Consider the following 14,240-nt stretch of genomic DNA (forward strand, 5'->3'; position numbering starts at 1 on the left):
GAATGGGCGGAGTAGTTCAAGAAGATTGCAAGACAACAGTAGCTCAATCAATCACTTGTTTCAACTAAGGTATCAGAAATACCATCTCCTAAATAGGAAACAGAGGCTACAATTCACACAAGCTTACCAAAACCAAAACTGGACAACATTCTTGCAAAAATCACACCTTTTCCAATGAGTTCCAGTTTCAGCTGTGATATTCAGAGGGTACATTCAGAAACAACCCAGAATATTGGATCCACCTGCCTTGCATCACTGGTTCTGGTTGGCTGTGTTGTGATAATGATGTGTCGGATACGTTTTTGGCATACTTTCGGTTCTTGTGTACCCATAAAACTTAATTTAAACACCATAACTTATCTTAGTAATGCTGCTGCCTGTTTCCTTCACTTCATGACCACAGTGTTCCCATCTTCTGACGGCTACTGCCTTTAAGATGATGCACCATGTCACCATACTCAAATAATCTCGAAAATAGATTCTTGAACATAAGATCCTTGAACTTCAGTGTCTCCACAGTAACCAGCTTTAAATCCAGCAGCGCGCCTTAGGCATGTGATAAAACAGGAGATTCACACCATGGATGTGCAGCCGATTGATCTGCAGTAACTTGTAACACTATTATACCAATAAATAAATAAAAATTAGGGTAAGTGAGCTGTTGAGTGATTAGCAGTATCTCAGCTATTGTGAATTTAGCTTTATTTGAGGTAGTTTTTGAAACCAAGCAGAAATACGTTGCACATATAACTTCTAAATAATTGCTTTGCATTTAATACAGATGTAAAGGTTACTGAGGGGTTTAGCATTGTTGTTGTGAATCATTGTTTTCAAACTCATACATTTTTATTATGCAATTTAGAAAATTGTGTAAATTGAAAAGTGCAATGATTGACAAGTTTTTGCTTGAGAACTAAAATTAAAACAAAGAAAAAACTAAAAGAGCAGAAGCAAGCCTGATCAAAGTCAGGCACCCACAATGTCTGATTTACTAAAATATTTGTATTGATTTATGAACAAGATTAAGTGGAACTGACTTATTAAGTTTGAGCTGCTTTCATTCTCTATAAAAACACAAGCCTATTTTACATTTTGACATTCTATCAATACTACAACCAGTAGGTATTTCTCCCTCACTACAGTCATTAATCAAGGCATTTTTTTCTCTTAATGATGGCATGCTCACACAACATCTCTGACTTTACAAAATATATTTTCACACATGCTTTGTGTCCCTAAATTTAACAGACATCTCCTGAACGTGTTGCATATGAGAATGCAAATGTTTGCAACATTTATCTCAGATGTTTTAAAGAGATGGCACAGGCAGCTCACTAAGTAAATGCTTAAGAAAAAGTCAGGCAGGTAAGCCAGCATATAAAATATCTTTCTAACTGAATGGTTATGGCTGTGCATCATTACTCGAGTCTGCTATTTATAACTGAAGTATGTGACGGAAGTCCTTGCAAAGGTACTTTTGTAAGATCATCAAGCTCCAAGTACATTTGATCTCCCAATCTATTCTGTCTTCTGCAGCTGCACCATAACACAGCAACCTGCAAGTGTTTAGAGCACTTTAAAGAGGAGCAAAGAAACAATCTTGCTTTTAATGCATCAAATTTGAGTATTTTGCAAGGCAGTAGTGAAAGAACTTTATGTTACACTACCAAATCGATTCAACATCTGAACTTCAAACACTTCTGAGTTCATTTGGCTAACCCAGGGTTAACAATCTGCTGAAGCACAGTTCTGGAGTTGCCTTTTGATTTGCACAAATAAAGGAACACTTTGTCCTTTTCTTTTAGAGAGGGATGTGCAAATCAAAAGCCAACTTTAGTGCAACTGAAGAAAGGTTTCCACTCTACAGACACCCTGCATTAAGTATCTGACACAATGCTACTTAAGCATTACAAAGGTCACCTTGGGACCACTTATTGCTTTGGAAAACATTTGACATTCATAAAGTTGAAGACTGTGTAGCCCCTGTGCACACTAGATGGATTACCAGTTGTGATCCGCTGTAAGAACAGTTTGTGAAACACGCAGTCACATGATTAAAGAAGAGGAAATTGATAAGGGCATTTCTGTCATTGTGTGTTGCAATGCAAGAGATCTAAAAATGGGTATGGGCTGCATCACACATACTGCTTGTAAATTAAAGACTCTTCTGTCATCACACAGTTACAGGCACGTGGATCATGGAGACTAATGGTAATCAACCAAGTTCATTTAAGTACTAATTGAGTGTATTTTAGCAGAAATAGAAGATTAGATTTCAACTCATGACTGAAAGGCAGCAAATCTAAAGTAAACTAATGTAGAAAAAATTCTCAATTGTAGTCAGTTGTGACATTGGGGAGTCAGAACTAATTTTTGAGCGAGTATGTAATGGAAAAAATTAAACACAAGCAAGAAAAGGTGTTCTATGAAGTTACAACCCACCTGGTTTCAACTGATTGATCCTTAATGCGTTGTTGCAAAAAGACTGATGGGGATGGCTGAAATTGAGCAGACACATAAGGTATAGCTGGGAGTAAGTCAAACATGAGATTCAGCATAATGTATTCTGTAAGGATGCCAGTGTTGGGTCTACAGTCTTTGACAATGGCAGAAAGCTTGTTGGGACACTTAAAGTAAATTGGCAACATGACATCTTTTTTCAACAGCTGGACAGTTATAAAAGAGGAGATAGCTCAATAAAGAATAAGCTTTAAAGCACTACTTAACAAAAATAAAAAATTATTTAAAAGTGTGCAACAAAAACCCCACAAAAAATAAACTACTATTTCTGTGTAGTAAACATCTATCCCGCCTTTTAATAGAGGATGGTAATAAAGATGCTATTTTTGTTGTAATTAATGACACTCCTTGTATAATGTTTACATCATTAGATGTTTAAAGCAGAGAAACACTTGGAGGAAACTGTTGTTAAAGTTTCCTCCAAGTGTTTCTCTGCTTTATTGGGTGTCAAATTATCCAGACATCTTAGCAGTTTATGTGTCAGGGGTTTTGCAAAACCAACTTGGAGAACAAATGTGAATTTCAAAACTGCCTATTGGTTAAATATTCTACCGTTGCTTAATGGGTAGCAGAAAATGAGATGATTTAACAAATGGAGTCTAATAAAAGCAGTTTAATATAAAAAATTTTATATAAATAAATCCTGGATTGGACATACATACTGACTTTAAGAGAGTTCACTAGTATTCAGCAAGGGTGAGAGGAGTAAGCAAGCAAATAATTTGAACTGACTCAGGTCAGTTTTACTTTGAACCAATTAACCAGTGACATGATGGCTGCGTTAGTTCCAAAGGTCCAAGACCACTTTTTACATCCCAACAAGAATTCTGCAGATATTCCTGACAATGTAGCCAGAGAAGATAGACTGATTGTAGCAGTGAGGACATAAAATGCTGTCAACATCAGCACCCAGAGGAATCACAGAAGATGCGGACAGGACAAAATAATCACTCAAAATTAGCACTTCTACGCTTGTCTGCGTATTGAACTATATTTAGTACTTTATTTGTTACAATAGTTATGCTTTGTGCATTGTTCTGTTAGCATAACTGAATCTCTGCAGACATGCTGAGGTTCTTCTTTTTCTAATGTAGCTGTTGCTTTTAGTACCTGGCAGTTTCTCAATATTTTATGTGGTTTAGGCAGTGCGAAAACATTTAAAAAGGTAAAACCAAAAAACATATGCCAAATCCAATTTGTGCCAGTGAGATGGTTAATCAGGAGTTAGACAAAAATAAAGTCGTAAAATGAAAAGCTTTGTTAAACGCACCTTTCTAATTGTAGATGCATAAAAACGACGTGTAAAAGGCGGTAAAAGTTTAGAGGGTTTGCGTTATTTTTTAACATGTGTGTAAATTTCACCAGAGTCATAAGATCAGTCATGTGTTTGAATAATTTAAAGGATCTTTACATAAATGGCATCTAATCAGGCTTGATTTGACTTGATAAGATTAATTGCCTATTTGGTCTTTAATAAATATATTCTGGCAAGTTGTCTTCAGGTTTCTTTCATCTTAAAGTAGATTTTGTGTGAAATAATTTAGTATACAGTAAATCATCCTCTGACTACATTACATGAGTTAATCTAGATAAGATGTTAAAACTATCACAAAATGTACTTGTGCATGATTTAGGAGGCAGCAACCAATCTGCAAAAATGCAACATAATCGTATAATGGTTGATGAGGAGATCTGTCTAGTTAAGTAACTGTGACTGTTGTCTCTTATCATAACAATCAGTAGCTGGGAATAACTGGGGCTGATGCTTACAGAGTTCATATTAACCCGGCAGCTAATATATTCACTCTGTGCTGCGAAGCACTCATATAGACTTAACATTTATTAAATGGCTGCGACTGAGTGAATTTGGTGCCGACAGCTGTCACATTTTATGATATTAGCAGTAGGCTATTAATTCTTTCACGCCATTTAACCCAAGACATGAAAGCTCCAGCTTTAAAATACTGGCTCTGGCTTTTTAAAAATGCTGATGTTAAGACGGACGTTTGACTTCAATGTTCTGTTTCAAAGCGGCTTCCTCTTTAGCGTTTCTAACTAACAATGCACCGGCAGAGAGCGAGCACATGCGCTAGCTCAGGTAGAAAAGGGAGTCACAATGCGTGCTACATGTACACCGTGTCCATCTGGGTTCTCTGTTTTCCCTTGACCACCACTTGAATCCCTTCAAGTACTTTATCTATGCCAGCTTGCTTTGCACTTATTCTCCTTCTCATTTATCACTGTCTAAACGTTTGACAGGTTGTGCAGTGGATATGGATCATCTTTGACAGACAAATAAACCGCTCACCAAAGGGGCACCGAGCACACAGACGGCTATGCTGTTGCAAGGAAAATGTGCAAAGAGATAAAACCATGAGGAGGCACAAACAGGTATGCTAAAGGCCACGACCTGGCATTACTATGCATTGTCCTCACACCTGAGCCACAGAAAGGTAAAGTGACACAAAAAGCCGATGCGTTCTGCTAAAATATGACTCCCGGAACCTGTTTAACTCTTACCATCCAGAATCAGATTTTGTACAATGATTTTCTCCCATTTTCCGCCTGTGTACTAAACCAAAACATCGCACAGAAAAGGACTTTACCCTCAGAGTACTATAAATCAGTCAAGTTGTACAGATACACCCCAGAAATGTAACTGACTAAATGGCTTGCTTTTGCCGTGTGTGAACCATGCTGGGTGCGTATGCTTCAAAGGCTGAAGGATAGACACACGGCAGCTAGTTAACATTCACAACTTTGGGGAGTTGAGCTCCCATGTCCAATCCATCAATTGATCAAGAACGCAATGAGACCATGAATCTTACTTCGTTTTTCTTGTCAGCACACAGTGCACACGGCCTCTGCTGTAATATTATATTTGCTCACCCTGCCACTGTCACTTAATCGAGATTTTACAAAAAAGAAACATATTTTGAACTTATAACTAAGTAGTTTTTCATGTTTTCTTTTAGTTCCAGTCTTACACCAATTTTTTCCACCAGATAGATTCACATGCTTGTTTGTGAGCATTTTGCTTGTTTGAAACATGAGTTAGACTTAACATTTTAAGTCTAACCATTTTAGGATTGCATCAGAGGGCTTGTCATACCCACTGATTTAATATATATAAAATATACAATAATTTGAATCTATATGCATCCATCATTAAAACTATGTCAGTCTCTCAAAAAAAGTCAATGAGACTCAAAAATATTACAAAACACCAATGGTTAATACTATGTTTGCCAAAATCTTCATCTAAATGTTGGTTGATATCAACCTTTGGCTGAGCTTTCTGCTCCTCCCTGTTAGAGTCTCCTGCTCTTTCATGCTCATCTTTGTCAAGTCATCTTGCAGGTTTAAACTGTACTTTGCAGTGTGCAGCAGAGTGCTGTTTTTCAGCAGTAATCCTATCCCAACGCGACACTGTTTTCAGTGTCTTGTTCCTCGTTCCTGGCATCTTCAAAAAGATACCTGAACATCATTCAATCAATGGTTTCAAATGTTGTATTAACTTCAGCAGATAACATACAAGGGGAAGTCTTTAATTAAACTGTACATTGGGAAATTAGAAAGCTTTTAAAAGATCTAACACTTCAGACAGCAATGGTAACTCTAACCAGAGGTGTGATTTATATGTTCCTATATATATGCTGCTTAGTAAACAAGTTACTCTTTCAGCAAAAGAGGTTTTTGTCGTCCTTTAAAACTGCTATTGCATTAATTGCAATTACTTGTTCTTCAACAATCATGTAACCTTTTACAAATTATGATAATTCAAACTCTTTCAAATGAAACTGCTTGAATTATCATAATCATACATATTCATCCTTATAAAGACTGAATGGTGATGTATCAGGATTTTCCAGAAACGAGGCCAAGAAACATGTCTGCTTTTTTTTTCACTCTGCAAATCTGTAAAAGACCTGAAGTATGTTGTATCTCTCAATATTTTTTTTATTAATATGTTTAAAAAACATTAATAAAACACATCTTTTAGCCAACTCTAAATTAATAACAAATAAATCTAACACCCAAACACAAAATGCTTCCACAGTAAGACCCATAAGGAACACAAATTGCTGGAAAATCTGGCATTTAGTTTAAATTAATTGACATCGTCACTCTGACTTGCTCCATTGTGCTCGATTAAAGTTGCACGGCTCGCTTTGCAAACCTCAGCAAACCAGACGCCGGGTAAACTGAAGCACAGATGCAAGCAAACGGCTGCCAATGGGTCAAGTGTCTGGTAACACTTCACCCAGATCAGAACTGAAACAAAGATATGCTGCCATGTGATTTTCAAACTGCCGGAGGAATTGAGTTTGACCTAGTAGATCTGTACAATCCAACACTGTTTTTAACAACAACCAAGGGCATCGCAAAAAAAAAAAAAAGCAGCCATGAGGCCTCAGCAGTGCCATGAGAGTATAAATCCTACAGTGAAATCTCCACTGCCTAGTATTTTTGACAGATTAACCACTTTAACTCAGCAGATAAGGGTTGTAAAGTTGTGATGCTGGTTTGAAATTGGTTTGACTGATTTTGACTTCCGCTTCCTAATGCATTGAATAGTGATGTAGGGAATTTAAATGAAGCATCTTACATTAGAAACAGATCTCATCCATTGTGCCCATGTGGAAAAGAATAGGAAAATACAGAAAAGATTTCTCAGAGTTGAATATTTTTAGGCAAGGGACCTGTTTTGAGTAAAATGAATATCATCATACTGTCATATTCTGAGAATTTATTAAAACTAGTTAATTGAACAAAACAAAAAAGTTTTCAGAACTAAACTAAGACAAAATAATAACCATTTACACTATACTGATGCAAGAGATGAGATTTTTTTTTTTTTATTAACCTTGATTTTTATTCACAGCTTTAATGCTTCTAGTTGGTCAAGTTCAGATGACCAACTAATCTGAACAATTAGTACAATCATATGCGTTCGTGCTGGAAATCAACATAAACTAGAAATGAATGGGTCTCACACATGAAAAGATGCTGATTTAAGAATTGCTGGGTTTTTTTCCCTAGAATGCTGTGACACCCTGATCTTTAACTCAATATCATTTTTTCTTGATTTATCAATTTCTTCTACTTTTTTTCTTAAACTGACAACAAGCTAAAAGTAAATTTGATGGAATCAAACTAAACTGGTCCGGTTTTCTCTAGGAATAAAGCTTGGTTGGGATCATTTGTATTGAACTGCATTACTTCCAGCCACTTCAGTTTCCACAGGGGTCATTAAAACCTCCAGTCCTGCACTTTTCCTTAAAGCAGCTTTGGTCTGTAAAGTGTGTGCACTTACTGTGATTGTCTTGGGAATAATTTTTGTTAACCTGCAAACCACTGATCCTCTTCTAAGTACCACCAGACATAGTCCACTTGACGCCAGTGATGCTTGTATCATAGTTTGGGAATGATGAATGTTGATAGAAAAGTTGCTAAAGTGGCATGGTGTTTAAATATCTTGTTTCAAACAAATACATTATTGTGTAAAAAACAAAGATTTGTGTATTTATAAAGCAATTATAAATACACTTTACATTTTTTTTAAACTTTTGCTTGTACCACAAACAATTTGCTTACAGTCCACCTAGTTATTTTCTCAAGAAAACTCAATATTTTTTTTTTTTTTAAATCAGTGTTTGGCGTACAGAAGGAGATTTCAGCTTGCTCGATTAATGTTTGTTTTAAAATAATGTAGGTAAAATTCAGACCTTTTTGTCTGATATGACCATGACCAAGCACTGGAAATCAGACTGAAATAAATCTACCTTGGCTAATGTTATTGAGTAGGTGAGGGCGATTGATAGAGTAGATTTTGATAGGAAGCATCTGAAATACTAGCATATCTATCACCAATGTACAATTATCCGAAGTGCTCCAGTCAAAAACCCTCTGCAAGAATTTAAATAGAGCTTCATTACTAAAAATGACCATTGATTAGTAGCAGACTCACTCTAAGAGTAAGGTTGCAATATTAACAGTTCATAGCGTGCGCACATTAAAATGCAGTAAATGCTAACATTGATTCGTTAGTCGTTGTTCTTTTTTTATCTTTAGTGGCAAGATAAAAACATTTCTAGATTTCAAAGTGCATTGAAGATGCATTTTTAAGTTAAAAAACTAATACAGAAGAAAAACAGCCCGCAGAGCATCTGAGGCCTATTTATATTAGTCATGGAAATGGACTCGATTTATCAACCAGAGACTGTTTTTCATCAGGTTGGTTTTTCAAAAACAGCTCAGGGGCGGAATCACCAGAGAGGAGTCCCAAATAAGCTAGGATTTCACTTGTCATCTCACAACATTTCTGTTTTGACAATCTGACCATGCAGAACAGATGTTCCTGCAAAAAAATAATAGCCCTAATTTATTCTTGATTTGATCATCCTACTAAGTTTTTATGCCTAAAATATCTTCTGATTTGCCAAAATGATCTTAAAACTGTGCTTGGAGCAAAAATAAATTCTTGAAATTCATCCAAATCACAAACACTGTTTGAGCCAAAGTCATTATGCTAATACCTTAGTGTTGTTTTATGCATTGTTGTTGACTTCTGTTAATATTAGTACTATCTTTGAGGGTAAGAGCGCCTCCTTGTGAACAAGGCTAGCACCAAGATTTAAGAAAAAAAAGGGTACACCTCAGGAGAAAAGAGGAATACATACTGGTAGTTCATCTTCCTTCTGACTTTTTTGATCAATGTATTGCATCACTTACAATTCATTCTTGGGGAAAAGAAACTGTCTTCATCTTGGTGGCTGTTGAATCACTTGTGCTCGACATGAGGATTCAAACGGAAAGGAAACATTTAGCTGTGTTTTTCTGAAAGAAGAGTGCTAAGAGAAATAAGGCTGGAGAGGGAACGAGACTCAGTATTTGTTGATAATCATTCAGGTTAACATAAGATAGATGCTGCAAAGTTAGAAAGCATAAATGTTTAAAACAGAAGAAAATAGAAGCAGGACAATGGCTTTATATGGATTCTTAATGACCTATCAATATTAAGCAGGGGATGCATTTAAATAAGGGCACTTAGGTGCTCTTCTTAGAAATACATTTTTGAAGCACTTGTGCTTTTGTTTAAGGCTGTTTTATAATTTATTAATTTATATCTTAAGGAATTTCGCATAAAATTATGAAAAACAATCACTGAAAATAAATGGCAATCTCAAAAGCATATCAAATAAACAGAGAAATACACCTTTGGTCCCAGTTAGAAATACAACAAGAGCGCATAAATGTTGCACTGATCGCAGTTTTCTGGTCGATCGTCAATCTTTCAAACAGCCTAACCTGGTGATCCCGCTTGACTGCACATATATAAAAGCAATTGGACACTTATTCAGTACGCAGTATACACAAGTTATACTTTTTTATGTGGCGCTTATGCGCTCTAAGTTACCAGTGCTAATGTGGGTAACTTTCCTCGTGGTCATATCAAACTGCTGCACATGTGTGTCAGTGCTAAAACTGAAAGGATTTATTATGTTTTTTGCCAACTACCATAAGTGAAATGTGTGCCTTTGATTTAAATAGATACAAAAATATCAAAATTAATTACCAATTAATAGTTTGTAACTTTGACTTTCTATACATTTGAAGGTATACTCCAAACAAACCTTGGGGCTGCTCTGTAACCTCTGACTTCCTAATTTCATAAAGAGTTGTTATTTTTCCATCTTGGATACTGAAAAATCTGACTGCTAAGTATGAAGCCAGTCCACTAAAAAAGTAAAAAAAGTTAAAGTTGCAATCAGAAATTTGGTAGCATTCATTAAACCTGTGACAGAAATACTGCTATACAATCTCTACCATTGTGGACATATTACCACTGTGTTTGAAGGCATAAAATAGAAAACACCATGCTGGCCATCCAAATAACGGAAACAGGTGTTCCAGTCACTTATATTGCCACTGGTGTATAAAATCCAGTACCTTGGCATACAGACTATTTTTACAAACATCTGTGAAAGAATGGGTCAACTTCAGTACCTCAAGGATTTCCATTGTGGTACTGTGGCATGATGCCAGCTGTGCAATAAATCCAGTTGTGAAATTTCCTCTGCACCAAATATTTTACAGTCAACCGTAAGTGGCATCATAAAGAAGTGGTCGATAGCCCCAGTCGTCCAAGCCTCCAGTGGCCTTCAGATTAGCTCCAGAACAGTGCATAGAGCGCTTCGGGAGATGAGTTTCTGTTGCAAAGCAGCTGTATCCAAGCCTTACATCACCAGGTGCAATGCAAAGTGTCAGGTTCAAAGCATAGTTGTAATGCACACCCCCACTGGACTCTACAACAGTCACAATTCAGGGGATGAGGCTTTGGTTGCTAGTTGCCAGACTACATTGTCCAAAGCCACTTCTCCTTGCAGGGCTGGCATCTTTCTCTAGCTTTCATTGAGAGAGAGATACAGTAACACAGTGGACAGCTCACCAGTCCATCACACAGGCAACACTGAGACAAACAACCATGCATACCTAACAGTCATGTTTCTGTCAAGCCAGCATGAATGCACATATTCACAAGAAGAACGTGCAAACCCCAGGCCAGGATTCGAACCTAGGACAAAGGAAGTTCCATAAAGACACTGACAAATCTTGGTTGGAACAACATGACCAGTTTGCACAGATTCCTGACCTCAGCCTGAGCCAGGTCTTTTCATCCATCATCAGTGTCTGAAACCACATGTACACGTCTAGAATAAAGGTAAATAATTCTCATCCCCGACATCCTAAACCATGTGGAAAACCTTCCCGCAAGAGTTGAAGCTGTTGAAGCTCCAAAGGACGCACAGACAACATTTCAAACCACATGCATTATGAATGGGTTGTCTTTCAAGTTCATTTGCGACTGAAAGCAGATGATCAAATACTTCCAACAACTCATTGTACTTTGGAATTAGTGTTAACAGTATGAAAATGATTAGCAAATCCCACAGGTTTTCAGATGAAGTAAACAATACGTCAGTAGTAATAATTGCTTAACTTGAATATCTACTAGCAAATTACATCTTGAGACTCTGGCATGTGTTTTTACAATAGTGTTTTTCAGCATGAAAACAGCTTGAGCTGTTTGTGTTTTTAAAATGAGCAATATTTCTACTTTAAAAAAAGGCCTTGAAATGGCTCTCAACAGGTGGAGACAGCAATGGATGAAAGCTATGTTCCTCATTGCAACATATTAAGCAAATAAAACAAATGTTCAAACAAGGACATTTGGATTAGTATAGAATTACTGCTGGAATCAAAAGTGGAAACAAAACAAATGAATCCACACAAAACATTAGAAAATGTAAAAATGTATATTTAATTGTCAAAAAAAATATTAGGGAGATAAAAATGAAAAAACATACCGTTACATCATAATGACTGTATGTGGGTCTGTCGCTCATCATGCTATAAATAACACCAGTAACCTGTAGATGCCACCAACACAGCAAAAAAAAAAAAGGAGCAGACCAAACCACAAGGTGGTGCCAAAAATATATCCTCCCTCCACTTTTTTCATGACAGCATCGCCAGTCAATCCCCCCCCCCCCCCCCCCCCACACACACACACACCTCCTGTGCATCTGTGTTTTGAGAAAAAAAGCCCACTTTCCCAACTGTGCGCAGAGCGTCACATCAACATGCGCCACACATCTGCTGTTCATCACCCACGAAATGAATTTACAGTCCGATCTGTGTCACTTTCTGCCAGCGCCCTCCCAACATCCGTCACGACCGAGACGTCCTCTCTGCCTCCTTCCAACTAATGATTTGTGCTCTCCTGTTGCTGCCGCGCAAAGGACGGCTTCCATTCTGCCCAACATGCAACAATGTGCGCACGGCCAGAGTCCACACAAGACAACTGTAGCAGCTCGGATATAAGGAAACAATCCGAGCAGTTCAACTCTGGCAAGAAACTAACAGCTTCAGTCATCCGTTAATTAGTAATTGCATTATAAATAACTATTCAACTTATCCTGCACGAATAAGCGACGTCTACCAAAATGCTTCAATTGTGTTGAGTCAATCTTAGGCAACTGACATTCTTCTAAACTCCGTGCATTAATAAATTAAAAAGACTCACCTTTGCTGCCTCTTCGCTTGGCTTGAAAATCAATTTCCCTCTCACTTTGGCGCGGGGTTTGTGCGCTTCGGTCCGCAGAACTCAGGCTGAATTGCAAGAAAAGCCTGTAATTGCAGAGTAACTCAATTTCCCCTCCTCAGGTCTCTGGATCTCCCGCAGCTCCCCTCCACCACCGACACTCGCAGGACAGAGAAATGGACAGATTAAATGCGATAGCGATAAGATCAACAGCGGTCCGGGGAAATCTCTTTTTTTTTTGGGAGAGGGGTGGGGGGTGATCAGATCTTTTCCCGCTTTCACGGGACAGAGGCAGAAAATAAGAGCGGAGGGGTTAAAGGGGGGGGAAGAGAGCGGATGGCGGGGGAATCACATCCGAAGGAGTTTGAAAAATATCCCTCTTCTCTTTATCACCGGTAGAAATGAGCCCCTTTTTCCTCACCGGTTAAAGAGTTTTTATTGTTCCACGGGCCCACAATCTGATAGGCCGTAAGAAGTGGAAGGTGTATCTGTGAGGTTGATTGCAACGACGGCACCGGTGATGCTGCGTAACCCGCATCCCACTTCACCCGCTGAGGGAAGAGCGCAGAGAGAAAAAAGCGAGGCAGCTGATCCCTCTCTGCGCGGAGCTCCTGTGATCAAACACTCTGCAGCCTGCCAAAAATAAAAAAGAAGAAGAAGCCTCCTTCTTTTCACATCTTGCGTTGTTGATCCATCCACTGCGGTCCGGTGGAAAGGTTCAGAGCAGACTAAGGTGCGGGTGAGGTCTGTCCTTTCTCCTTCTTCCCCTCTCTCGTTCTCTCTCTCTCTCTTGCGCGAAGAAATTCTCCGTCAGAAAAGGAGATGCTCGGTGCCTTCCTCACGCAGAGACTGGCCGGGCGTGAAAAGGAAAACGCTCCGGACTCTGCATTGATAAACCCATCACAGGAGGTGGACGCGGTCCGCATACGGAATAAGAACACGGGTTTTACGGGGGAGAAAGTTAACCGTGTGACGTGTTGCTGTGACCAGTATGAGTCGTTTATTGGTGTAGAAAGAATATTTCAACACCCAACTTATCCAGCTGCCATTGTTATTTTGTCTGAAAGAGAAAGAAAAGGCGGAGTAGGCACAAGAAATGTGTTGCTTAAGCAATAATTTCATACTGGTTTTCATCTCACTAAAGTGTTACAAAGAAAGCAAATTCAGTTTTCACATCTATTTGATAAAAAATCTCAGCGGGTTATTGGGTGGGCAGTCCGGTCATCCAGTGCCCAGTAAAAGTAAACGGCCTTTAACTTATACACTTCTTGGCATGTAGCGACCACAAATTTCAGCCTAGCTTTTTGGGATTTAATGATAAGCTAACACAAAGTAGTGCGTAATAGAAAAGTGGAAGAAAAATAAAGTTTTTTTGCTTTTTATAAAGAATCTAAGAAGTGTGCTGTGCATTTCTGTATATCCTCCCTTATACAGTACAGACTAAATGTTTGGACACACCTTCTAATTCAATTGGTTTTCTTTATTTTCATGACTATTTATAAGGCAAGAAATCCCACTTATTAACCTGACAGGGCACACCTATGAAGTGAAAACCATTTCAGGTGACTACCTCTTGAAGCTCATCAAGAAAATGCAGAGTGTGTGCAAAGCA

The 14,240-nt window shown here is 38.1% G+C and overlaps 1 protein-coding gene across 4 annotated transcripts in view; it reads right to left on the bottom strand.

The window, feature by feature from the left end:
- grik4 (glutamate receptor, ionotropic, kainate 4) overlaps window positions 1–13,541 on the bottom strand; it is a 354,044-nt gene extending 340,503 nt beyond the window's left edge. Inside the window, exon 1 of one of the 4 annotated variants that reach the window (XM_032545493.1) lies at window positions 12,611–13,540. The gene's annotated coding sequence lies outside the window, so the exon portion shown is untranslated. Of the gene's footprint in view, window positions 1–12,610 lie in introns of all 4 variants that reach the window. The other 3 variants (XM_032545492.1, XM_032545494.1, XM_032545496.1) reach the window with 3 other exon arrangements.
- Window positions 13,542–14,240: the final 699 nt, after the last annotated feature.

Source organism: Xiphophorus hellerii, chromosome 18 (assembly GCF_003331165.1).
Source record: "Xiphophorus hellerii strain 12219 chromosome 18, Xiphophorus_hellerii-4.1, whole genome shotgun sequence".
In the NCBI taxonomy this organism is placed as follows: domain Eukaryota; kingdom Metazoa; phylum Chordata; class Actinopteri; order Cyprinodontiformes; family Poeciliidae; genus Xiphophorus; species Xiphophorus hellerii.